Below are 26,941 nucleotides of genomic sequence, written 5' to 3' on the forward strand. Positions count from 1 at the left end.
TTTTATAGACCTTCCCACATGATGAAAATGCTTCCTAAATATGCCATGAATTCCAGACATCACGAAGGGAAACACTGATACATTTGACTCGACAAAAACTTTCCAGCGAAACAAGGGAAATGGACAAATACCATGCCACTGTGGAGGAAAAAGTAATTGCATTACATATAACAAAGAGGGGATTCCTTAATATATAAAAGGCTCATACAAATCAATAAGAAAATGATGACCAATCCTATAGAACACGACCTGCAAAGGACTTGAACAACTAGTTCACAGGAAAAGAAATCACAGTGACATGACCTATGAATAGTGGCTCAACATCACAACTGATGTAAAAGATGCAAATCTAAACAATGACAAGATAACCATCCGCATCTGTCCAATTAAAAGTTTGACATTATCCAGGGCTGGCAAGAGCGTGGGTGACCTTTTCGATGGGAATGTAAATTGGTGTCACATCTTTGGAAAGCTGTTTGACAATATTTTTCAAAATTTTAAATACACCTGGGCTTTGACCTAGCAACTCCATTTCTCAGGAATTTATCCTGCGGAAATAGTGTCAGCATGATTCTGCAAACACACATACATAGATTGCAGTCAATTCATTGATTTCAGGAACTATCAAGTAACTTACTATTTTCCTTCAATATAAAACTTTCAATAGCACTTTGAAATGAAATTGAATGCAAGCTGCCTGAGTTTCTCAAAAGAATGGTGTTGCGTGCTTAAAAATAATTCCTCATTTGCATACAACCTGTTGATGACTTCACCGGAGGTTGGTGATTGCCAGCAACTCCTTTCGTGCAGACTGAGAAAACCACCAGCGCTTCCTGGTCAAGCAGAGGACACTAATTTATTTCTGGGAAAAGAAAGATGCAGCATTTTATAACTGCTTGCTCAGGGACCGCAGACACAGGAATGCTTTTGTGAAACAGGCCGTGGACATCCGGCAGCAGCTGTGTGGTCCTGGTGCCTGGGAATGAAAACCAGCTCTGAGGCGGGCGGACGATGAGCATCTCTTTGAGATGAGGAGCAGCCAATTAGTAATGGGCTGGTGCTCAGCAGCAAAGCCTGGGCTTTTTCTGGGACAAGAACTCCTGCAGCTCGAGTTCATTAGCAACATAATCCGAGAGATCTGAGTCAGGTCGAGAGGCCTAGGCCCCCAAATGCGGAGGGAGACAAGAAGAGAACTCCTTGCATAGTTAAGGAAATTAAAATGTTTTCCCTTTGGTCATCACTGTAAAGAAAAATGAAGTGTGCGACACAGTACCTATGGTGTTTGGAAGGTTCAGAACAGGCGCCTGCTGGATTTGCTGGCCCTTGCTTTCGTTTAGACCTTAAATCAGCAATAACCAGTACTGGCGGGCAGACGTCTCGGGATTGCTGTGTTCTGAAAGCAAGGCCTGGCGTCCTATCACACCGTCCGCGAAGTGGACTCCCAGCCACCTGAGCCTTTGGTGCTGTTCCAGGTGGCCCTTCCCCAAGGAGGGACAACAACTGAGCTTCTTTGGTTATTTACTAATTCAGTTCTGAGCAAGCGCCATCGTTGCCTTCCACGTGCGAGGGGCTGTTCCCTCAGCACTTGAACCACCATGCCCTGGACTCACGGAGACCCAGAGATCCTATCACTGGACCCCAGGCTTTCGCGTGAACGCCGACTATCTGCTGACCGTCTGGAAGGCCACACACCTGGGGATGGGAAATGTGAAGCACTGTAGGATGGAAACATCTGGAAGCCGCACGAACCTGGGCCATCCTGATCCTGGTTTTAGGACAGTTTCCCTGAGCACCCAACCCCCACTTGCACCTGACCCCCCAGCCCAAGAGCCCTGTGCCTCTGTGGGTCTTCAGCCTGGGCTTCTCCTAAGAGAGCAGCAGATGCACAGAAGAGAGCAAGGCGCCAGAAATCTTCTTTTTTTTTTTTTTTTTTTTGAGGAAGATTAGCCCTGAGCTAACATCTGCCACCAATTGTCCTCTTTTTGCTGAGGAAGATTGGCCCTGAGCTAACATCTGTGCCCATCTTTCTCTATTTTGTATGTAGGATGCTGCCACAGCATGACTTGACGAGCAGTGCATAAGTCTGGGCCCAGGATCTGAACCTGCGAACCCCGGCCCAAAGCAGAGCGTGTGAACTTAACTGCTATGCCACCAGCCTGGCCCCCAGAAATCCTCTTTTGACAGCTGTCTCCAAGGTCCTATTTCTTTATCCCTTCCCTCCACCCACAAGTGGCCCAGCCTCCTCCACCCTGCGCAGGAACTGACTGGCCTTTCTCGACTTCCTCCGCAGCCCACCCCACCTCATTCTCCCCAGATGGCTCCCTGCTGTTTCTCACGGAGGAGCCCCCAGCCTTTCCTATCTTCTTCAACTCAGCACGTGCACTCATTTCATTTCTTGGCCAAACAGATGGGCCGATGAGGAGAAAACAAAGACTGTCCCGTAGAGGGTGGGGGAGTGGAAAGGGTAAGCACACGATTGTTTTTGTTTTCCCTGTCAAAGAGTGAGGAGCTTCTTGCCTTCCTTTAATTGTTTGAACCCTCGCTGCATGGCGGGTATTGGGGGGCGGCGTTGACGGAACACACCTCCTGTCCTTGACGAGCTTGCAGTTTCCAGCTTTGACAACTCAGATGAACTTCTTTAGGACAAAAAAAGGAAAGGAAACTAGTTGTTGGTCTAAATAAAGTTGGTTTCTCTCCTACTCGGCAGGCCTGTGCTTCTCCTCACCCTGAGGAGCACAGCTCTTGGTGAGCGCTCCAGGAAGACGGTTCTGTCTGAAGATGCTGCTTCGCCGTTCAGAAGTGTCCTGCAGAGAGCCTCTCTGCGGTGGCCATCTCAGGAACACCTTTGGTGTTCTGTGTAGAGGGCCTCGCCTTCACCATAAGACAAGGATCTGTGTGTTCCTACTCTGAGCTTTTTCTGCAACACGACGATGTGGTTCCCCAGAAATTGAGATTATAAGTTATCTGCAAGTCAACCAAAAAAGCGAATTCCAGGAGATTTCTTCTCTGCTTCTACGTCTTTCTAACAAAAGAAGGAACGTAAGTTCGCTTCTAACCTGCTAGCAAACAGTTGGCTTGTCAAAAGGATCTGAAGGTTTCAGACAAACAATGGATTGAAGGTCTGGTGCTCACACCAGTTGAACTTCCATTGTCTCACTTTTTAAGGACCAGCGCTCACGACATTTCTTTACTAGTGGCCATTTGCTCACTGGTACGTTGACACATTCTGCAGATCAAGAAGCATACATGAGTCATTGGGAAGAGTCCTGGACAGGAAGCGATGTGAGACCACAACTGTGCATTGCCCACTGTGGTGTTCCCAGCTTTGAGCATTGACCTGGCACGTGTGGTGTATTCAATAATTACCTTGTTTAACGAATGAACACAGGACAGAAGAGGAATCTAGGAATTCTACTCTCTGTTTCTTTGCTTCTCATAATCCCAACACACTCCATGCCAAGAGAAATCTTTCAAATGTGAAAGAGAAAATGCGCTTTTTGTCCTTCTTACATAGCTTCTTAGATATGTCATTGAAGACACGGGCTGGCATGGAGAAACGGCTCTGGAATGAACTGCATGCTGAATGCTGTGGTTTAACCTAAAATATCATGGGTTTGGATTCTCTTCCTGTAGATGATATGCTCAAAGAATGGCGATGATGAGAAGTATGTTGGGAAGCTCTCCCTGAAACATATGTGGCCTCATTTCGCCACAGTCTTTCCCCTTGAATGGGGCCGCGGTGACCTTGGTCCTGAACGCTGTGTGTTCCCTTAAGCTGGCATGGTCTTGGTCGATGTGCACTGGTGGGAACTGTGTAACATGTGGTTGTAATTGCTCAAATTGCAAATATTATAGATTCAAACATCCACTGCACTGCTTTGCCACTGCAGGTCATTCTTCCCAAGATTTCGAGCCTTATGGAAATTTTGAGATGAATCATTATGTTTCCCGCAAGTAAATTTTGAAATTCTGGAGATTCTCTGGGTTGGGGTGTCCACTTGGCTGTATACTTTCACAAGTCTCAATGAAAAGATGGCAGGAGCACCAAAGACAACAAGAAGCTTGGTCTTTGCTCAAAAAGGAAAAAAATAGTCACAGTAACTTAAATCTCTGGGTTAATCACCTTTTAGTAAATAAAGATTTAATTAAACAACAAGACCAATCTGAAGCCCTGGTTCTGGAGTGGTGAAGTCAGCGGTTAGGCTCCCCATGTGAGGTGACGGTTTTGTTCCTGACATTGTGTCTAAACTGGCGGCTGCTCGCCTGCCTGCGTGGACTCTGAGGCCTCTCAGTGATTTCTGTCTCTTCCATCCGTCGTGGACAAAGGAAGAGGGATTCATCACTCGTGGGAGGGTCTTCACTTCTTTTCTACTGTGCTCTTAGTAAGTTTTGAATGCAAGGTAAACCACACTGGGAATCTGGAAATTCGAAATCTTGAAGTAAATGCTCCTCTAAGCAAAGGGGTGCGCCTGTGGCGGAGGCTGTGAAGAGAGTCGGGTGGGCTTCTGCACGAGCCCCTCTGAAGTGGGAGCAAAGAGGAGCCCGTCACGTTGCTCTCCATCCCTTCCTCACACCAGTCGCCCTAATGCTACCGAAACTCAAGTCACAGAACGGACGCCCCACCATGCTGCGCGAAGAATGAATGGATGGAAGCGCATTGTGGGGAGTAGCCAGGCTTCCGGAAACCCGCTTGATGTTTGAAAGTTCCCAGAGGGAATGGTTTCCTTCTGGTTCTGATTTGCCTTATTTCCTTCTTACTTATTTCAGAAAAAGGCCATGTTCTTGAGAACAACTTAGGATTGCTAATCTACAGGGAGAAGCGTTGGGTCACTGCTGCACAGGCTGAGGGGACACAAGAGGACACAGGAACGGGTGGTGTTGGCGAAGGTGTCAGAAAAGGAAGGAAAAAAGCTAAATTTGGGATTAATATGAAGGGACAATGACAAAATGGGAAGAGTCAGGGAGCAACTTGGAGATGAAATAGTTGCATTTGGAAAAGGAAAAAAAGTGTCCATGGATGAGGTACAGGCAAATTGCACGAGCCTCTTTGTGTCACGCAGCTCACGCCCATTGCTCGTGAATGGTCAGCCTGGGTGTGCTGGGTATTTCATTTGTTTCTGAAATAAAATAATAGAAAGTAAAATGCAAACCAACTTATAAGCCTTTTAAAGTATATTTAAAGATTTTTTTAAATCAAAATGGCATATGATTAAAATACTAAGTCACACCAAAAGGCTGGCAAAAAAATCCTGCCAAAAGAAATACTCTCATGTTTCTCAATGGCAGCCGCTTTTTAACTTTTTCAACTGTTTCTTTGAGTCATTATCTCCATAACTTTAAGTAGTAAGCTTATCTTGTTTTTCACTCATTGAATTTTAGATGGCATTTAACTTCTGATGATTGACAAGTTAGCTCCGATGCCACCTCCTCTCCCTTCCTCTGTCTCGGAGGGTAGCAAGGGCACTGCTCTGAGTTGGAGAGACGTGTCATCCTGCCTGTGGAACTGTGGTTTACCACAGCTTCCCTTCCTTTGACTCTGGCTTCCTGGGGTTTCTTTTCAATCTGTTTTTTTTATCTAATGATGTCTTCCCCCTGACTGGTCCTCACTTCCCCCCCACCCTCCGCAAACCTCTGTCCAGCTCCTTCCTGGAAACCTTCCATCCTCCCGCCCAGGCTGGCTGTCTTCTAGTATGGCCGAGTGGCTCGGTCCTGGAACTTCTTCCTCGCCTCGCTCATCCTGGTGGATCCACTGTTTGCCAGCTCCCGTGATGCTCTTGGACTTGAGTGCCTCATTTTAGATGAGTACATCCTTAAGTAACTTTCAAAGAAAGATCACAGGGGAAAATAACTTCTTAAATCTGAATGTCTAAAATGTCTTGATTCAGTCATTACACATGGAATATTTGATGTGGATATGCGAAATATATGTTCAAAATTATTCTCCTTCAGAATTTTGACAGCATTCTTCTACTGTCTACAGCTTCGGGCTAATGCCATTCCTGATTGCGTTCCTTTGAAAGTTGTATGGGTTTTTTTTTAATTATTAAAAAAGTTTTTAAATTTTATTTGTTTATTATCTAGGGATACTTCACATATAGCATTATATTCATTTCAGGTGTACAACATAATGATGAGATATTTATATATATTGCAAAATGATCGCCACAATAAGTCCATCTGTTTTTGACTTTCAATCATTTTCTTCATGGTTTTGTGTCCTGAAATTTAGTAATTATATACCTTTGCCTGTCTTTGCTTTTTAAATTTGTTGTGCTGGACTTTTAGACGGTATGTTCTACCTAGAGATGCAAGTCCTTCAGTTCTAAGAAACTTCTTTGTATTATTTCCAGGATAATTTCTTCTTTTTTTTCTGCTCTTTTCACCAGAGCTCCCGTTACTCAGGGGTCTGACCACCAGCTTTATCCTCGAGGTCATTTGTCTTCTCCCTTTTATTTCTCTCTGTCTTTCTTGTCTCTTCTGGGAGAACTCTCACCCTGTCTTCTAGCATTCTCGGGGGAGGTTTTAAGAAAATTGGCAGATTCTGTTCCAGGCCGGTAGTGTGAGAAGCTCACAGACTTGCCCCCAGTATAGCAGTCTTAACTGGAAAAAAGTTTTTAAAAATCAACCATTCAAAGTCTCTGGAAATTGTGCAAAGGATGTACAGAAAATGAAGAGATATTTATTCAAGAAAACCTGCTAGATTTGGGTAAGGACAGCAAGAGTCTGTGGCACTTGAGCCACCATCTGCTCCTCTCCCCACTCCCAGATGCTCATGGTGGAAGCTTCACTTTGGGTAAGCGTGTCAAGAAAACAGGGATTTCCCGCCCTCTGTCCCCCAGTCAGAGACTGTGGCGTTTCCTGGGGGGGGGGCCAGGCCACAGCACTGCTCATCCCCTCCAGCTCCATGTTTCAGGGACTAAGTTCCAGGTGAGAGCCGCTGCACGGTCAGAGGCCTCCTCCCGCAGCCCATCCTCCACTCACAGGATGAAGACTCTTCCCCAGGCGTGGCAGGCTGAGAACACTGAGATCCTTACCACCTTCTCACCAGCCTGCTCACGGGGCAGAGGCTATACCCCCAACCAGTGCCCTGCCTATAAACCAGGGGTGTCATTCTCAGAGAAGAGGACCACTGTCCTGTCCCCAGTTCCAGGTCAGTGGCTCAGAGATCTTGCTCAGAGGGAGAGGCAGGCCATAAGAACAGAGAGCTCCAACACTCTCCTCAAAGAAACTGACTGACCTGGAACAGAGTGTGGGGCAAGTTCAAGCCTAAGAGGACTCTCAAACCAGTGGTGATTTTGACAGTGAGTATGAAGAGGAGGCTGGTAGCTTCATAAGAACAAGCCAAACCAGAGGTCGTTAGGTTACAGAGAATAACAGGAAAGAGACAGCTAATAAGAGCTCTCCTGGGGCCGTAATAAACTTTAAAGTATGGCCTCAAAAATTACCCTTGCTAGGGGCCTGAATTTAAATGGATTAGACAGTAGAGCAACTTATGCCTCAGAACATTCTTGAAAAGAACAGAGCAATCAGCTGACATTTCGTGGAGCAGAGTGACTGGTGTGATACCAACAGAGAAAGACAGCTTAGGAGAGAGATGAGAGAAAGAGAACATCAAGAGTTACCTGCTACAACTGTCACCCCACAGTCCCCGTGCATGCATCCAAGATGATGCTCTCATGGAAGGGACATCAAAGTCATCATACTACAGTGGAAATACACTTCAATAAAATACTCCAGTCAGATCATTAAACAAATAAGCAAGAAAATAGAAACGACGAGACCCAGTAGGTTGGGAGGGATTGGTATCCAGAATTTTGATAATATATTATCTAATATATAATATTCATATGATTTCAATATTCATATAAGATTCATAATAATCATATGATATGATTCCATGTACTCTTGAGAATTTTTCCTATTTTGAATTTTAAAATTTTATACTTCTGGAAAATTGGGGGGGCCGTACTGCTTCCCACCCCTCTCTGCTCTAATATTAGACTCATGGTCATACATGTGGTTATGCTTCTCACTGTGGTTCTTAAATTCAGTGTATCATCTGGAAACCTATGTCTTAGTTTAACTCATTACCTAATGGGGAAACTTGGGAGAGTCTTAAGAGAAAGTCCTGAAATTCTGCAATCTCCCCCAAATCTATTGTAATAAATATTGCCAAATACTGGGTGTTTGCCTGTCAAACTCTTTTAATTACTATTCTTTTTTGGACACTCTCCACAATTCAAGCTGAAAATATCAAATATTAACTTTCACAGCTTTCTTTACAGCTAAATATAGCTGTGTGACCCAGTTCTGGGTAATGGAATGCAAGGAGACATCGATTGGAGGATTTCTAGAAAATTTTTCCTCCCTGACAAAAGAGGAAAGAAATATAAGAAGAGTTCCTTTTCCAAGTCTTCCTTTTCTCAGTCTTTGGACATGTTTATATGAGGTTGTGATAATCAGAACTGTGGCAATCATCTCATGTGATCAGTTGAGAAGGCTGAAGAAAAAGCCAATATGTTGAGTATGGAGGACGTGAAATATGTAAAATGCCAAGAAAAGAAGCAAGAGAGGAAGAGAAGAACAAAAGAGGTGCAAAACAAACAGAAAACAACTAAAAAGACAATAGTAAGTCCTTGCTTGTCAATAATTACTTTAAACATGAATGGGTTAAATTCCCCAGTCAAAAGACATAGAGTGGCTCAATGGATTAAAAAAAAAACATACAATCATATGTTGTCTATAAGAGACTCACTTTAGCTTTGAGACTTACTTTAGCTTTAAGAAAACACAAGACTGAAAGAAAATGAATGGAAAAAGATATTTTATGCAAATGGTAACCAAATGAAAACAGGGATGGCTATATTCGTATCAGATAAAGCAGATTTCAAGTTAAAAATTGTCACAAGAGACAGAGAAGGTCATTATATAAGGACAAAAGGGTCATTTCATCAGAAGACATAACAATTATAAATATATATGCACTCGATATCAGAGCACCTAAATATAGAAAGCAAATATTAACAGAACTGAAGTGAGAAATAGCAATACAATAGTAAGACTTAAACACCCCCCTTACAATAATAGATATTGTTATATCTTCTCTTTCATTTCCGATTTTATTTATTTGAGTCTTTTCTCTTTTTTTCTTCGTCTAGCTAAAAGCTGGTTGATTTTGTTTATCTTTTCAAAAATCATCTTAGTTTTGTTGATGATTGATATTCAACAAGGATATTAAGAACACAAAATGGGGAAAGAATAGTCTTTTCAATAAATGGTGTTGGGAAAACTGGGTATTCACATGCAGAAGAATGAAGTTGGACCCTTATCTTACACCATACACAAAAATCAACTCAAAATGGATTAAAGATTTAAATATAAGACTTGAAGTCAAAAAAGTACCAGAAGAAAATATAGAGAAAAAGCTTTCTGACATTGGTCTGGGCAATGATTTTTTGGCTATGACACCAAAAACACAGGAAACAAAAGTAAAAATGGACAAGTGAGATTACATCAGACTAAAGTGCTTTGGCACAGCAAAGGAAACAATCAACAGAGTGAAAAGGCAACCTATGGAATAGGGGAAAATATTTGCAAGCCATATATCTGATAAGGGGTTAATATCCAAAACATATAAGGAATTCCTTCAACTCAAGAACAAATAAAACACCAAATACTCCAATTTAAAAACGAGCAATGGACTAGAATACAAGTTTCTTCAAGGAGACATACAAATGGCCAATAAGTACATAAAATGATGCTCAACATCACTAATCATCAGAGAAATGAAAATTGAAACCAGAATGAGATATCACTTCACGCCTGTTAAAAAATGCTGTTATCAAGAGTCAGCCCATGGGTTTAGTGGTTAAGATCTTACACTCCACTTTGGCAGCCCAGGGTTCTTGGGTTCAGATCCCAGGCGTGGACCTACACACCACTCATCAAGCCATGCTGTGGTGGCATCCCACATGCAAAATAGAGGAACAGTGGCACAGATGTTTACTCAGCAACAATCTTCCTCAAGCAAAATGACGAGGAATGGCAACAGATGTTAGCTCAGGGCCAATCTTCCTCACCACACACAAAAAGCTATTATCAGAAAGATGAAAGATAAGTGTTGGTAAGGATGTGGAAAAAAGAGAATCCTTGTACACTCTTGATGGGAATGTAAATTGGTACAGCCATTACAGAAGAAAGTATGGAGGGTCCTCAAAAAATTAAAAATAGGATTATGTAGGATCCAGCAATCTCACTTCTGGGTATGTATCCAAAGAAATGGAAATAAGGATCACTTGATGCAAGAGATATCTGCACTACCATGTTCACTGCAGCATTATTCACAACAGCCAAGACATGGAAACAATCTGAATGTCCACCAACAGATGAATGGATAAAGAAATACACACACACACACACACACACACACACACACACACGCAAAATGGAATTATTAAACCTAAAAAAGGACAAAATTCCACCAATTGCAACAACATGGATGAAGCTAAAGGATGTTATGCTATGTGAAATAGCAAGACACAGAAAAACAAATACTGCATGATGCCACTTGAACGTGGAATCTGAAATAGTCAAAGTTATAGAATCAGAGAGTAGAACAGTGATTTCCAGGGCCTTGGGTGAGTGAGAAATGGGGCAATATTGGCCAAAGGTTACACAGTTTCAGTCATGCAAGATGAATAACTCTGGAGATCCAGCATACAGCATGGTGACTGTAGTTAACAATACTGTGTTGTATACTTGAAATTTGGTAAGAAGGTAGATCTTAAGAGTTCTTACCAAAAAAAGAAAAGGTAACTATATGACATGATGGATATGTTAATTAGCTTGACTGCAGTGATTACATGTGTATATCAAAACATCAAATTGTACATCTTAAATATAAACAATATTTGTCAATAAAGTTAGGGAAAATTTTGTGAAGATTGAAATCATAGCAACGATCTGTTTAGATCACAATGGAATGAAGTAGAAATCAGTAACAGAAGAAAAATGGGGAAATTCACAAATATGTGGAAATTAAACAACACACTCGAATAAACAATGGAGCAAAGAAGAAACCGGACCGTGGTCAGAAAAGATGCTTGATATGATCTCAATCTTCTCAAATTTGTTAAGACTTGTTTTGTGGCCTAACAAGTGATCTCTCCTGGGGGGTGTTCCGCGTGCTTGAGAAGAGCGTGCATTCCTCTGCTGTTGAGTGGAAAGTTCTGTGTTTGTCTGTTAGGTCCCTTTGGTCTACAGTGTTCACGTTCACTGATTCCTTATCGGCTTTCTGTCTAGATGACCTATCCATTGTTGTAAGTGGGGTATGGAAGTCTCTTACTATTGTGATATTGCTGTCTCTTTCTTTCTTCAGATATGTCAATATTTACTTTATAATATTAAGAGCTCTGGTGTTGAGTGTGTATATTTATAAATGTTGGATCTTACTGTTGAATTGATACTTTTATTATTGTATAATGACTTTGTATCTTATGACACTTTCAGACTTAAAGTTTATTTTATTTAATACCAGTATGGCTACCCCTTCTTTCTTTGTGTGACTTTGCACGAAACACCTGTTTCCATTCATTCACTTTTGGCCTATGTATGTCCTTAACGCTAAAATGAGTCTCTTGCAAACACATACGTTTGGATCCTGCTTTTTTTTTTTTTAAACCATTTGGCCACTCTGTGCCTTTTGACAGATGATTTTAATCCATTTACATTTAACCTAATTATTGATAGGTAAAGACTTACTATTGCATATTTTTCATTTTTTTCAGTCTATTTTGCAGTTGCTGTTTTTTTTTTTTTGAGCTACGACTTCTGTTTTTCCCCCCTCCGCAAAGCCCCAGTGCGTGGTTGTATGTCATAGTTGTAAGTCCTTCTAGTTCTTCTGTGTGAGCTGCCGCCACAGCATGGGGACTGGCAGACAGGTGGTGTGGTTCTGCAGCCGGGAAATGAACGCGGGCAGCCGAAGTGGTGAGAGCACCAAACTTGAACCCCTAGCCCGTCAGGGCTGGCTCTGCGTTACAGTTGTTTTGAACCTCTCTCTCGCTCTCTCACTGCCTTCTTTTGTTATTTTATGATGTTTTTTGGTAGGGATTTGATTTGATTCGTTTCTCTTTATCTTTTGTGTCGATTATAGGTTTTTTTGTGCTTAGCTCAAGGCTTGCATAAAATATCTTGTAGTTAATAATCGTCCGCTTTAAATTCATCACATCTTAAATTACATACAGAAACTCTATGCTTAACTCCCCACCACACACACGTGCCTTTGTGTTCTTGTTTTCAGAGTTTGCTTCTTTTTGTATTGTGTCTCCATTAACAAATTTTTGTATTAGCATTAAAAGTAATGTACATGCCACCATGACAGTGTTAGGGTAGTCTGCATTTGTCTGTATATTTACCATTACCAGTGTGATTTATGCTTTTATGTGCTTTCGCATTGCTATTTAGTGTGTTTTCCTTTCAATTTGAAAATTCCCTTAGGCATTTCTTGTAGGGCAAGTCAAGGTGATGAACTATCTGGGTTTTTTTGGAGTGGGAGAGATGTGTTTATATTTGAAGGATAGTTTTCCCAGGTGTAGAATTCTCTGTTGAGTTTTTTTCTTTCTTTTGGTAATTTAAGTATAACATCATTCCACTGCCTGCTGGCTCCCAAGGTTTCTGATGAGAAATTCACTGATAATGTTATTGAGGATTCCTTGTACATGGTGAGTCGCTTCTTACCTGCTATTTTCAATATTCTCTCTTTGTCTTTTGACAATTTGATTATAATGTATCTCGGTGTGGGACTCGCAGTTCATCTTGCTTGGAGTTTGTTGCGCTTCTTGGGTTTGTAGATTCCTATCTTTTTTCAAATTTAGGAAGCTTTCAGTCAACATTTCTTCAAATAATCTTTCCGCCTTTTTCTCTTCTTCTGGGACTTTGCTAACACATTTGTTGGTTGGCTTGATGGTATCCCATAAGTCCCCTAGGCTCTCATCGCTTTTCTTCATTGTTTATTCTTTCTGCTCCTCAGACTCAGTAATTTCACAGGCCTATCTTTGAGTTCACTGAATTTTTCTTCTGCCTGCTAAAATCTGCTCTTGAACCCCTTTAGTTAATTTTTTGTTTTTGTTAGTGTGCTTTTCAGCTCCATAATTTCTGTTCAGTTCCTTTTTATAATTTCCATCTCTGTTGATTTTCTCATCTGGTTTATTTATCATTTTCCTGATTTCATTTCATTTTTTAATTATTATTTTTTGAATATTTATTGAGGTCACATTGCTTTATAACGTTGCGTACATTTCAGTTTACATTATTATATTTCATCTTCCATATAGATTGCGTCATGCTCACCACCAATAGTCTAGTTTTTATCTCTCACCATACACATGTGCCCCTTTACCCCTTATGCCCTCTCCCCAACCCCCTTTGCCTCTGGTAACCACCAATCTGTTCTCCTTATCTATGTGTGTGTTTGTCTGTTTATCTTCCACATGAGTGAAATCATACAGTGTTTGTCTTTCTCTATCTAACTTATTTCACTTAGCATAATACTCTCAAGGTCCATCCATGTTGCTGCAAATGGCATGATTTTGTCTTTTTTATGGCAGAGTAGTATTCCACTCTGTATATATACCACATCTTCTTTATCCATCGATTCATTGTTGGGCACTTGGGTTGCTTCCAAGTCTTGGCTATTGTGAATAATGGTATGATGAACATAGGAGTGCATATACCTTTCTGAATTAGTGTTTTCATATTCTTTCCATAAATACCCAGAAGTGGAATAGCTGGATCATATGTTATTTCTATTTTTAACTTTTTGAGGAATCTCTCTACCGTTTTCCACAGTGGCTGCACCAGTTTGCACTCCCACCAGCAGTGTATGAGGGTTCCTTTTTCTCCACATCCTCTCCAACACTTGTTATTTCTTGTCTTGTTAATTATAGCCATTCTGACAGTTGTGAGGAGATATCTCATTGTAGTTTTGATTTGCATTTCCCTAATAATTAGGGAGGCATCTTTTCATGTGCCTGTTGGCCATCTAATTATCTTCTTTGGGAAAATGTACGTTCACATCCTCTGCCCATTTTTTGATTGGGTTGTCTGTCTTTTGGTCTTGAGTTGTATGAGTTCCTTATATATTTTGGAAAGTAATCCCTTGTCAGATATATGATTTGCAAATATTTTATCCCATTTGGTGGGCTGTCTTTTCTTTGTGTTGATGGTTTCCTTTGCGATTCAGAAGCTTTTCAGTTTCATGTAGTCCCATTTGTTTATTTTTTCTGTTTCTCTTGGCTGAGGAGACATGGTATACAAAAAGATACTACTAAGACCGATGTCAAAAGTGTATTGCCTATGTTTTCTTCTAGAATTTTCATGGTTTCAGGTCTTACATTCAAGTCTTTAATCTATTTTGAGTTAATTTTTGTGTATGGTGTAAGATAATGGTCTGCTTTCATTCTTTTGCACGTGGCTGTCCAGTTTTCCAAATAGCATTTGTTGAAGAGACTTTCCTTTCTCCTTTGTATGTTCTTGGCTTCTTTGTCGAAGATTAGCTGTCCATAAATGTGTGGTTTTATTTCTGGGCTTTCAATTCTGTTCCATTGATCTGTGTGTCTATTTTTCTACCAGTACCATGCTGTTTAGATTACTATAGCTTTGTACTATATTTTGAATTCAGGGAGTGTGGTACCTCCAACTTTGTTCTTTTTTCTCAGGATTGCTTTGGGTATTCAGGGTCTTTTGTTGTTCCACATAAATTTTGGGATTCTTTGTTCCGTTTCCGTGAAGAATGTCATTGGGATTCTAATTGGATTGCAAAGAATCTGTAGATTGCTTTAGGCAATGTGGACATTTTAACTATGTTTATTCTTCCAATCCATGAGCATGGAACATCTTTCCATTTCTTTATGTCTTCTTCAATTTCTTTCAATAATTCTTATAGCTTTCAGTGTATAGGTCATTCGCCTCCTTGGTTAAACTTATTCCTAGGTATTTTATTGTTTTTGTGCAATTGTAAATGGGATTATATTCTTGACTTCTCTTTCTGCTAGTTTGTTATTAGTGTATAAAAATGCAATTGATTTTTGTATGTTGATTTTGTACCCTGCAACTTGACTGTATTCATTAATTATTTCTAATAGTTTTCTGATGGATTCTTCAGGGTTTTCTATATATACAATCATGTCATCTGCAAATAGTGACAGTTTTACCTCTTCCTTTCAGAGTTGGATGCCTTTTATTTCTTTTCCTTGCTTAATTGATCTGCTTAATTGATTTCCAGTACTATGTTGAATAAGAGTGCTGAGAGTGGTCATCCTTGTCTTTTTCCTGTTCACAGAGGAATAACTTTCAGTTTTTCACTATTGAGTATGATGTTGGCTGTGGGTGTGTCATATATGGCCTTTATGATGTTGAGATACTTTCCTTTTGCACCCATTTTATTGAGAGTTTTTATCATAAATGGATGTTGGATCTTGTCAAATGCTTTCTCTGCATCTATTGAAATGATCATGTGATTTTTATTCTTCATTTTGTTAACGTGGTGTATCACATTGATTGATTTGCAGATGTTGAACCATCCCTGCATTCCCAGAATAAATCCCACTTGATTGTGGTGTGTGATTCTTTTAATGAATTGTTGTATTCGATTTGCTAATATTTTGTTGAGGAGTTTTGCATGTATGTTCATCAATGATACTGGCCTGTAATTTTCATTTTTTTGTGTTGTCCTTTTCTGGTTTTGGTATCAGAGTAATGTTGGCCTTGTAAAATCAGTTAGGAAGTGTCCCCTCTTCTTTAATTTTTTGGAAGAGTGTGAGGACAGGTATTACATCTTGTTTGAATGTTTGGTAGAATTTACCAGAGAAGCTGTATGATCCTGGATTTTGTTTTGGGGGAGGTTTTTAATTAGTGTTTCAATCTCTTTACTTCTGGTTGGTCCATTCAGATTTTCTTTTCTTTCTTGATTCAGTTTTGAGAGGTTGTATGATACTAAGAATTTGTCCACTTCTAGGTTATCCAATTTGTTGGCATATGGCTTTTCATAGTATTCTCTTATAATCTTCTGTACTTCTGTAGTATCTGTAATAATTTCTCCTCTTTCATTTCTGATTTTATTTATTTGAGCCTTCTCTCTTTTTTTTTCTTAGTGAGTTTTGCTAAGGGTTTGTCATTTGTTTATCTTTTCAAAGAACCAGTTTTTAGTTTAATTGATCCTTTCTATTTTTTTGTCTCTATTTTATTTATTTCTGCTCTGATTTTTATTATTTTCTTCCTTCTACTGACTTTGGGCTTTGTTTGTTCTTCTTTTTATAGTTCATACAGGTATAGTGATAGATTGCTTATTTGAGATTTTTCTTATTTCTTATTTCTTGATGTAGAGCTGTATTGCTATAAACTTCCTTCTTAGTACCATTTTTGCTGCATCCCATAGTTTTTGGTATCTTGTGTTTTCATTTTCATTTGCCTCTAGGTAATTTTTAATTTCTCCTTTGATTTCTTCATTTATCCAATAGTTGTTTAGTAGCATGTTGTTTAGTCTCCACATGTTTGTCACTTTCCCAGCTTTTTTCTTATAGTTATTTTCTAGTTTTCATAGCATTGAGGCTGGAAAAGATGCTTGATATGATTTCAATCTTATTAAATTTATGGAGGCCTGCTTTGTTTCCCAACATATGGTCTATCTTTGAGAATTTTCCATGGGCACTTGAGAAGAATGTGTATTCTGCTGTTTTTGGATGGAATGTTCTAAATATATTAAGTCCATCTGGGCTAGTGTTTCATTTAAGGCCACTGTTTCCTTGTTGGCTTTTTGTCTGGATGATCTATCCATTGAAGTAAGTGGAGTGGTGAGGTCCCCCAATATTATTGCATTGATGTCAATGTCTCCCTTTAGGTTTCTTAATAGCTGCGTTATATATGTTGGTGATCCTGTGTTAGGTGAATATATACTAATAAGTATCGTGTCTTCCTGGTGGATTGTCCCTTTTATCATTACATAATTTCCATCTTTGTCTCTTATCTTTTTTGTCTTGGTGGCTACAAGATACCCACTTTTGGTGGCTATACCCAAAGCTTTGTATGGCTACACCCACTTTCTTTTGGTTGCCCTTTGCTTAGAGTATCATCTTCCACCACTTCACTCTGAGCCTATGTTTTTCTGTAGAGCTGAGATGGGTCTCCTGGGCAACATTTTGTTGGGTCTTGTTTTTTAGTCCATCTAGCCACTCTGTCTTTTGATTGGTGAATTCAATCCACTTACATTTAGAGTGATTATTGATATATGAGGGCTTAATATTGCCATTCTGTCTTTTGTTTTCTGGTGGTATTATATTTGCATTGTTTTTTTTTTTTCTTTTGTATATCTATTTGCCATTTCAGTTTGGTTGTTTTCTGTGATGGTTTTCTAAGTTTTCTCTTTAAGTCACATGATTTGTGACTCTGCTCTGATATTTTGTTTTATGGTTACCATGAGATTCATACAAAAGCTCTCATAGATGAGACAGTCTTTTTTCTTCTGATAGCCTCTTATCTCTGTTAGTCTCTGCAGGTTCCATCTTTCTCCTCTTCCCCTTCTACGTTTTCATTGTCACACATTAGTCTTTTATGTGTTGTGAATTTGTGACCAAATTGAAGTGATTATAGTTATTTCTGATGCTTTCTGTCAGAATAAGTTACTTAAGTATTTACTAACCTATTCTGATATAGACCTGCACTTTTATGATTCTGTCTGTCTATTTATGACCTTGCTCAAAGCTTTAAAAACTTTGCCTTTCTGTTTCTGGTAGGAAGGCTCCTTTCAACATTTCTTTTAAGGCAGGTGTAGTGGCAATGAACTCTCTCAGCTTTTGTTTGTCTGGGAAAGCCTTTATTTCTCCTTCATTTCTGAAGGATAACTTTTCTTGATAAAGTATCCTTGGCTGACAATTTTGAATATATCATTCCACTCTCTCCTAGCCTGTAGGGTTTCTGCTGAGAAATCTGATGAAAGCTTGATGGGAGTTCCTTTGTAGGTTATTTTCTTCTCTCTGGCTTCCCTTAATGTTCTATCATTCTCATTGACTTTTGACCATTTTAATACTATTATGCCTTGGAGAAGTTCTTTTTATGTTGAGATAATTAGGAGTTCTATTATCTTCGTGTACTTGTATATTCAGTTCATTCCCCAGGTTTGGGAAGTTCTCAGCTATTATTTCTTTGAATAAGCTCTTTGCTCCCTTCTCTCTCTCTTTTCTCCTTCCGGGATAACTATTATCTTTATGCTACTTTTCCTAACTGAGTCAGATATTTCCCATAGAATTTCTTCATTTTTTAAAAATCTTAGTTCTCTCTCCTCCTCCACCTGACTCGTTTCTAGATTCTATCTTTGAGCTCACTAATTCCCTTTTCCATATAGTCAGCTCTATTTTCAATGTCTTCTACTTTATTTTTCATCTCATTCATTGTGTTCTTCATCTCCAGAATTTCTATGTGTTTGTTTTTTTTAAGTTTCAATCTCTTAGGTGAAGTACTCTGTTCATTAATTTTATTCCTGAGCTCATTGAACTGTATTTCTGAGTTTTCTTGTAACTCATTGAGTTTCTTCATGACAGCTACTTTGAATTCTCTCTCAGTTAGATTATGACTGTCTGTGACTTCAAGTTTAGTTTCTGGAGAGTTGTCATTTTCTTTCTGCTCAGCCTTGTTACTGTAGTCCTTTGTGAGCCACATAGGAATGCTCAGATTTTATCTGAGGCAGCAAGCACCCAAAGTGTCTAGGGGAGGGAGTAAAAGATGAGATGTGAGCTTCCAAAGTACCCCTGTGATGCTGTGTGGACAGATGATGGATTAGAGGCAGCATGGTGACAGGAGGCATGTTAAAGTGGCCCCGTGTGACTGTGGGCAGGGGCATGGACTTTGAGGTGGACTTGGTTCTTGTTCTGGCTCTACTTATTGGTTAGGTGGACTTGGCACATTACTTACTTATCTCTCCAAGTCCCATTTCCCACAACCATAATAGAATAAATCATCCAAAATCATCTGCATGTGTGAGTCCATTCCTTTGTCATTATTAAGGAATAAGTCTTACTGTGGTGAAAACCCTCGAAACAGCCCTGGGAAAGCAATTCAGCATGGGCGTCCTCTCCTCCTAGAAAGGAAGTGACCCATTTGGGAAATGAAATATCCCTTGGAGCTTCATCTTGGTCTGCTGGAGTGGAAAAGCGTGGCATTCTGGAACCCTGGACCTTCCTGGAGTGAGCAGGGCTGTGCATTTGTGTGTCCGTGCTATTTGAGGACCATTTGATGGCTAGGTTTGTTTTTCTGCCCAGTGGGACTGCAGTATTTCATTCTGGAAACTGTGTCCAGATGATGCTGTTCTAATGGCTTTTGCAGAAGGTCAGTTGCCTTCTGAGAATCTTATATCTGACAGTGGAGGATTCAAGACTTCCTCAAAATATGATGGCAATAACTTTCTTTGGATTTCCCCTAGGAATTTAGGGGGTATATTTTCTCTTTCATTAAATTTAAAAAAAAGAGAAATTGCAGACTGTTGTGCTTGGCAAGGAGGAAGAACGCCCAGATGTTCTTTGCTCTTGGTTTCGATGCAGCAAGGACAACATTTTTCAGGCTGATCTCAGGGCATTGCTTAGTGTGGAGGAGAGAAGCCCCAGAGAGGGTCTTTGGGTGGTATGGCCTCCATCTACCAGGGTGGTGGGGGGCCGTGTGACTTTCCCCTCAGTGGCCACATGGACTAGTGGGTAAGGGCAAACAATCCTTCCAAATAAACAAGATCAAAAGATCTATTTAGTGCTTACTGTGTGTTAGACAATGGAAACATTTTTCTGTGGTTCATTTAGTTCTCGTGCCTGCAGGCAGCTTAAGTGCACCGCCCCAGTCTCTCATCTGTACAATGGGCAGAGCAAGAGAACCAAGCTCTTTGGTTTTTTTGTGAGAATTAAGTGAATCATAGAAAAATAAGTTTGCATTGCCTAACATACAGTAAGCACTAAACAAATGTTTAGATTTTCTTATGTGGACCTACTACCTCAGTACTACTGTGTTTGGAGGCTTGGCGTGCCCCTTCGGTCTTCCATGTGGCCACCACCCTCCTCAGCAGCACAGACACACATTATTGAGTGAGACGTATGAGCCAGGCCCCATGCTGGGCGCTGGGGATCCTAGACCGCAGGGTGGTAATGAGGGTAAAGATAGATGAGCTGCTGGGTGGAGCATGTATATAAATGCCAAGTCCTGCCACGATGGTTTCTGGAATTTCCATCTTCTGCCAGGTTCTGTGCTAGGGGCCTGCTTCTATTATTCACTCAAATCAATATTCATTAGAACCTATTATAGGCATCAGGCAGGTCCAGGTGCTAGAGAGACTGCAGTGGACAGAACTCACTTCTCCCATCCACGCTGTGATCCAGTGGGCATGATGCACACTTGCTCCTCACGTCAACTCCAAGAAGCAGTGGCAGCCACCCCACTTCATATACAGGAAGGGCCCAAACAGAAATCACCCAACGTGTCCAGGCACTGACTCTGGCCTGGAGGCCTGGGTGTGAATTCAGCAGTGCTGATCACAGGGTCTGCAAAGTCCCCTCCTGAGCCACAGGGATGTGAAGACAAAATTCCCCGTCAAATCGTAAGGAGCTCAGTGTAGCACAGTCTCGGCACATGAGAATTTTAGACCATCATCAAGTCACGTAACTGCCAGGTGGTGGGATTAGGGTTCATAACCCAGCTCTGACTCTCCATCCTGGGTCCTTGGACCAGCACCATAGACCCCAAGGTGGGTGCCACACCACCTGGGCACACAAGGAATGAGTGAGCTCAGTAACAACGCTGCAGGCTTCCTGGGCGGCTTCAGGGGGAGAGGTGGCAGAGGAGACTCGTAGATCTACTCAGGGAGAGAAGGCAGCAGGTGGTCCCCTGCAGGGACAGTGACAGGAAGAAAGGAGCCCAGGTGGCATTTGCACAGCCTGACCAGTCAGAGGCCAGGGGAGAAGAGGTATGAAGGAACAGAAGTGGAGATGAGGGTTGGCCCAGGGTGTGGCATTGAGAACAAAGACTGGGAAACAGCATGTGTCCACACGTGAGGGCCAGGCCAGGGTACCAGCTCTCGGGGAGCCCTCTCACAGTGGTCAAGGCAGCATCAGGGTGTCAAGCATGCATTGCTGTGTCAGAATTTCTACCTCTGGGACTTTCATTTCCACAAGAGGGGAAAATGCTGGATGTTGCTTGTTTCCTGAGCCAGGACAAGATGGGGGGGTGGGGGCGGTAGAGATGGCCCAAGACCCACGAGTCCTTCTCTCGTGATTACCTACGTTAGTGATGGAGAGGAGATAGCCCAGGACCCACAAGTCCTTCCCCTGTGGTCATCTACATTAGTCATAACAGGAGAGAGCTATCTGGGCTCCTAGCAGTTGATCCCACGGAGAGCTCTTCTGAATGTTCTGAGTGCACTGGAGACAGGTGATAACAGAGTCCCTGCTCGCAGAGTCATGGGGGAAGAAATTCTGCCTGGAGGCCTTTCCAACTGCGTACAGGAGCCCACGCAGGTCTGGGCTTGTCCAGGGCCTCGAGAGCACCCACTCTCCTAGTTCTTGTGGTGACTCTACGTTCTGGTGTCTCATTACCTGATACTTTTAGCAGAACTAGAGGGGTGTAAGCTAATAATCCCAGATGCCGATTCCATGCTCCAGAGGGAACGTGCACCCCTTTCCCGTGCATGCGCCTGGCTTGATGGAATATAAAGTGTTTTCGTATTTACTGTCTCTGTTCATCCTCCTGCCAGCCTCTGAGCAGTGAAGACCAGGTGCTGTTAGACTCTCTCACATGTGCACAGAGATTGAGTATCTGCCTGGGACCCGGGGCTAGGGCTGGAGTTCAGGTCAGCGGACCCCAATGTCGTGCCCCAGCAGTGACTAGGGTTGTGTGAGTTTTTATTTCCTTTTAATAATAATGATACAACACATTGGAAAACGCTAAAGAAAAATAAGTAGTAATGATCGCTACTATTTATTAATTAGTGTGCCTCTGTGCTAGGCTGTGCTATAGGCTTGAAAAGCATTATCTCATTTGAAGGGGCATCAGCTGCAGGAGTGATCTGTTACCATCGCCCCTTCATTTGTGAGCAAGGGAAGTCGGGTCAGTTACCAATGGCATGACAAGTCCTTAGGGCCTGGATCTGAGCTGGTGTGCAGGAGTCTATCATGCCGTTGAGACAGGCATCTTGGTGGGCTCAGTGGGGCCCTAGGTGAGACAAGTCTGCACATACAGGAAGCCATATTCTCCTGAAGTCGGCCACACATCCTGTAACATAGGGCAAGTCGTCAGCCTGTCCATGCCCACTGCAAACCACTCGGTTTGCACTCGGTTTGCAGAGGGACCACAAACTGAGCATGCAGCTCCAGAACCAGTCAGCCAGCTGATCGCGGCCCGAGGTCCACTTCCCGGCTGCTATGACCACTTCCCTTTGAGGTCCTGCAAAAAATCCCCTTCAACCCCGCTTGAAGCTACTCCTTGCTTCCCGAGGCAGCCAGGCCCTCTGCAGCCTGTCCCTGTCCCTTACCGAAGTCTTGCTTAATTGCTTAATAAAACTGTTTTGTGCTTTATTCTGTGGCTTTTGCTTGAATTCTTTCCTGCGGGTGCCCAAGGACCCACTTTCTCAGGCCTGGGGCCCTGGGCATGATACCCGGCCCAGCGACCCTGTCATTCCCTGGTGGGCTGTGGATTTCAATGGAAGCCGACAACAGGTGCGTTGACTGTTTCCTTTGCCCGCGTCAGCCCAGAATTGGCCCAAACAGATGCTGTGAGCTCCTGTTTCCACGGACACTGAGGGATGCAGGGCATCATTTGGGGAGCGGAAGAGGACTGCCACAGAGTCAACCTGGTGACTGTGCTCGTGACACGGCCCTGAGGTCCTGCCCGCGCTGGCGGCTGTGGCTGGCGGCGCGTCCTCCTGCCTGGGATTGAATGAAAGTCGCCAGCATCTGTGCTTCATCAGTACTTTAAAAAATAGTCTGACACAGGGTCAAAGAGGAGATGGTTTTGCTGAGTATTTTGAAATACTGAGGGAATTAAATACTTCGTTTTGATTTTTTTTTAAATTAGGTGAGTGTGTCAGGTTTTCTAGAAACAGCGCGTTTACGACTGCAGAGGTGCAGACCAAGCTTTCTTGCTTGTCCTTTCTGTCCCTGGGGGACGCTGTCCTTGCACAGGGTCTCCTGGACGATTTTCTGGGATGATAACAGCCGCGGGCGGTCCCTGAAGTCAGCTGGGTAAAGAGAAGGAGGGAGAGAATGTCCCCTGCTTGCTGCAGGCTCATCCCCCTCTTCCTTCAGACCCCACCCGTCCCTTCCCTTCCCACCCCACACACGCGCCAGGTTCCTGGCCCAGTTGGTGCCCACGTGCAGATCAGGGAGAAGTCCCCTATGTCATAAAACAGTGCAAACACGGGGAGGCCCAGTGGCGTAGTGGTTGGGCTCGCGTATTCCGCTTCCGCGGCCCAGGATTTGCCGGTTTGGATCCCAGGTCGGGACCTTCGCACCGCTCCTCAGGCCGTGCTGTGGCAGCGTTCCACACGGAAGAACTAGAAGGACTCACAGCTAGGATATACGACTACGTGCCGGGGCTTTGGGAGGAAAAAAGAAGAAGAGGAAGATTGGCAACAGATGTTAGCTCAGGGCCAATCTTCCTCACCAAAAAAAGCCTGCAAGAAAAACAACAATGCAAACCCATGTCACCTGTCGCATGACTGATACTTTTTCACCATCATGAGGCAAGTTTGGGCACTTCACAACCTACACAACTGGACATCACCACCCAGCTTGCCTCCATGGCAGCCAGAAATTCAGAGTGGGGCTCGTCCAGTCCCATCGGCCTCTGGAGAAGGTACTCTTGCTCCGGACGGGCCCCTCTTTCCACTGGGCAGTGAATACCCTCCTCTTCCACCTCCCTTCTCATTTCTCTGAAACCATCATGTTGCCATCTCCATCAGCCCTCCAGCCATAGCACACGCATTTGTGACCTCAATTCCATTTGTGGCCCTGTCTCTCCTCCCAGTCACAGCCGTGCTTCCTGGAAACCTGTGCTTGCTCATCACCGTCTGCACCCCAATACCCTGCTTCTCCTGCATGATTCAGGGCCCCTCCCTCCTGCACCCAGAGCCGTGGTGCGGCGGGTCCTACCCTCGCCTCCTTGTTCTTCTCCCTTCACCCTCCCTGGTGAGCATTGCTTAGTTACTCAGGATGGGGCCACGGCTGCCCCTCCAGCCCCTCCTCTCAGGAGCAGAGCCCACCGCTGGCTGGAGGGTAGGTGTCCCCACAGCACCCCCCAGGGCCCAGCTCCACCTGTCCGTCCACTGCACTCCCCCTGCCCACGGTCTGCCATGGTCCAAATCAGCACAACCCAGACTCCTCGCTTCGTTTCCAGGACCCCTGACCCATCACTGCTCAAGGTTCCTCGGCATGGCCTCTGACAGCCTCCAGGCCCCTGCACACCCTGCTCTGGGCCCCTTGTGCAGCTTCCTGCCAAAGGAAGTGCAGGGCACTCACCTGCTGACCAGGAAGCCATCAGTGCTGCTGGGGTCCCGTCATCTCTAGGCCTGTCTGTCGACCTCACATGCTCTGCATACAGCCTGGCTTGGCCATGACTCTGGCCTCTGTGCCTTCCACAGGTGGCACTCAGTCCATCCATCCATCCATCCACTGAGGACAGTCTCACTGGCCCTATGAAAGCCCCAAGGCACTCTCGGCCTTCTTGTTCTGAGGACACTCAGATCCCATTTCCTTGCCCCTGGAGCCACCTGGGCATCACAGTCACAGCCCAGGTGGCCTCTCTGAGATCCCCGAAGTCCACCTATCCACCTGCACCTTCTCTGTGCATTCCAGCCACGGCCCTCGGCTGGCCCTGTTCCCTTGTCCCCAGCGGAGCCTGCAACCATGAGGCTCAGAAGTAGGTTTGTTTGGTGCATGGGAGGGAGAGCATTTTACAATTATGCCCTGTGACGTGTGTTTTCCTCTCCAGTCCTCGCCCTGAGGGATCTCTGCTGCGTTCCCAGTCCTCCGCCTGCTCCATGCCAAGGCCCTAGCTCAGAGATGAGCAGGGAGAGTGTGCAGAGCAGGCAGAGCCACTTTGCTGGGCTGCAGATGCGCCGAGGCAGGAGCTCAGACGACCTCCGGGGCCTCCCGGGACCACCGTCTCCCCCACACGGCGGTCCACGCCCCTCTGGCAGACTATGGCCCTGGGGGAACCAGTTATTTCCTTCTTAGATTGCAGCTCTCAGATCCTTATTTTGCCAACATGTATTTTTCTGAAAAACAAACAGAAGTAGCCCCAGCGTGTAACTAACCAGCGCTGGTACGTTCTTTCTACTCTTCCTGTTCGTCTAACAGGAGCTAGAGAGAGGGGACAGGGGTTTACTGGAGCCCCACTGGGGTTCTTGGGTGGGGATTAAACCTGTTTCTTGGAGGCCAACAGGGTGAGCATGGGGCGCCTGATTCCTGCTCCCCGACTTTCCGAGTGCTCCTGAAAAAGCCCGGATTACCTTGTTTTGTTGTTGTTTCGTAATAGTATGATTTTAATTACATACATGTTGCAAGGTTTCCATCCTACACCCCCTACTTCCAAAGAAAACCTTCCTAGAGAATCTGCCCATCGTCTAGCAGGGAAGAACCCCCTGACGCTTGTCCCACCGTGCTGTGAACAGCACTGGGGGTCCAGGGCCCTGATCAAGGTGCCCCCCACCCCAGCCTCTCTCCTCAGTGACTCCGAGGGAGAGGAGGGGAGAGGCTCCTCAGAGAGGCTTCTCCCGTCTCCCCATTCTGGTGGCCAGAGTGGTGCGGCTGGGCGGGGCCCGGCAGCTGGTGCCTCGTCCCTCCCTCTGCCCCTACACCAGCCAGGATCTGGGGGTCTGGCCCCAGTGCCCTCGCTGACCCTGAAGGCCACTCTGGCTTTGGTGGCCTCAGCTCAGGTGGCCACGCTGACGTCACCTCACTGAGGGCCACTCCCCACGGGGGCCCCTCCAGAGAGACCCTCAGCCACCTCATCCCTCTCAAAACCCTGCAGATACAGGGTCCTACCACACCTGGGGACACTGACGATGACCTCAGGGCCCCTCTGCTCTCAAATGGAGCAGCAGCCCTGTGGGGCTGGGATGTGGCCAGGCACAGCTGGCAAGAGGGTGGGGGTTAGGGTATTATCATTTTTGTTCCAATCATCAAATGAGACTCAATAAACTTGTGAGAAGAGTAAGCTGTGGTAATTGGCCATATTTCTGCTCTCTCTGCTGTTCCTTCCTTCTCTGAGATGCCCCAGGATTCCTTCTCTGTCAGTGCCATTCTGTCTGAAGAATGGGTTTCAGCCATTCTTTAAGGACAGGCTTCTCCAGACGAATGCGAAAGCCCCTGGGCGGCCTGTGCGCAGCCCCCTGGGCTCCAGGGCCCCTTTGGCAAGACCTGCATGGCTCCCAGGGTCCGGGAGCTCCACACAGACAGCAGCCGCCCCCTCTGCAGACCCCTCCTCCTCACGTAGCACGTCTGCTCTGAAGTCCTTCTCCTGGGTGCCCAGACTCCCCGCGCACCCACACCACTGGGTGCTGCCTGCCTGCTCTCTGTCCACACTCCGTATTTACCCAGCAGCTCCAGTCTGGCTAAACCAGCGCTGGCTCTTCTGCTGTTCATGGCCAAACCCCACCTTCCTCAAGCAGATCTGAGCTCCTCCCAATTTTGTCCTTCTTTGGGTTTCTCCTTCAGCCTTAAGATACCGTGTAGATTTCTGTACGCCCTACAGTTACTTTTTCACTAGAGTTAATGATTCTCGGATTAAACTTTCCCTGTTTAACCAACTCCTCAGTTTCTATCTCCTGTTTGGAGCCAGACTGATGTCTAGACCAAAATTATTGTCGACAAACCTGCAGGAGGATTCAGTGGAGGGAGGACAGCCTGTCCAACAAACGTGC

Source organism: Equus quagga, unplaced genomic scaffold (assembly GCF_021613505.1).
Source record: "Equus quagga isolate Etosha38 unplaced genomic scaffold, UCLA_HA_Equagga_1.0 268.2_RagTag, whole genome shotgun sequence".
Classification (NCBI taxonomy): Eukaryota; Metazoa; Chordata; class Mammalia; order Perissodactyla; family Equidae; genus Equus; species Equus quagga.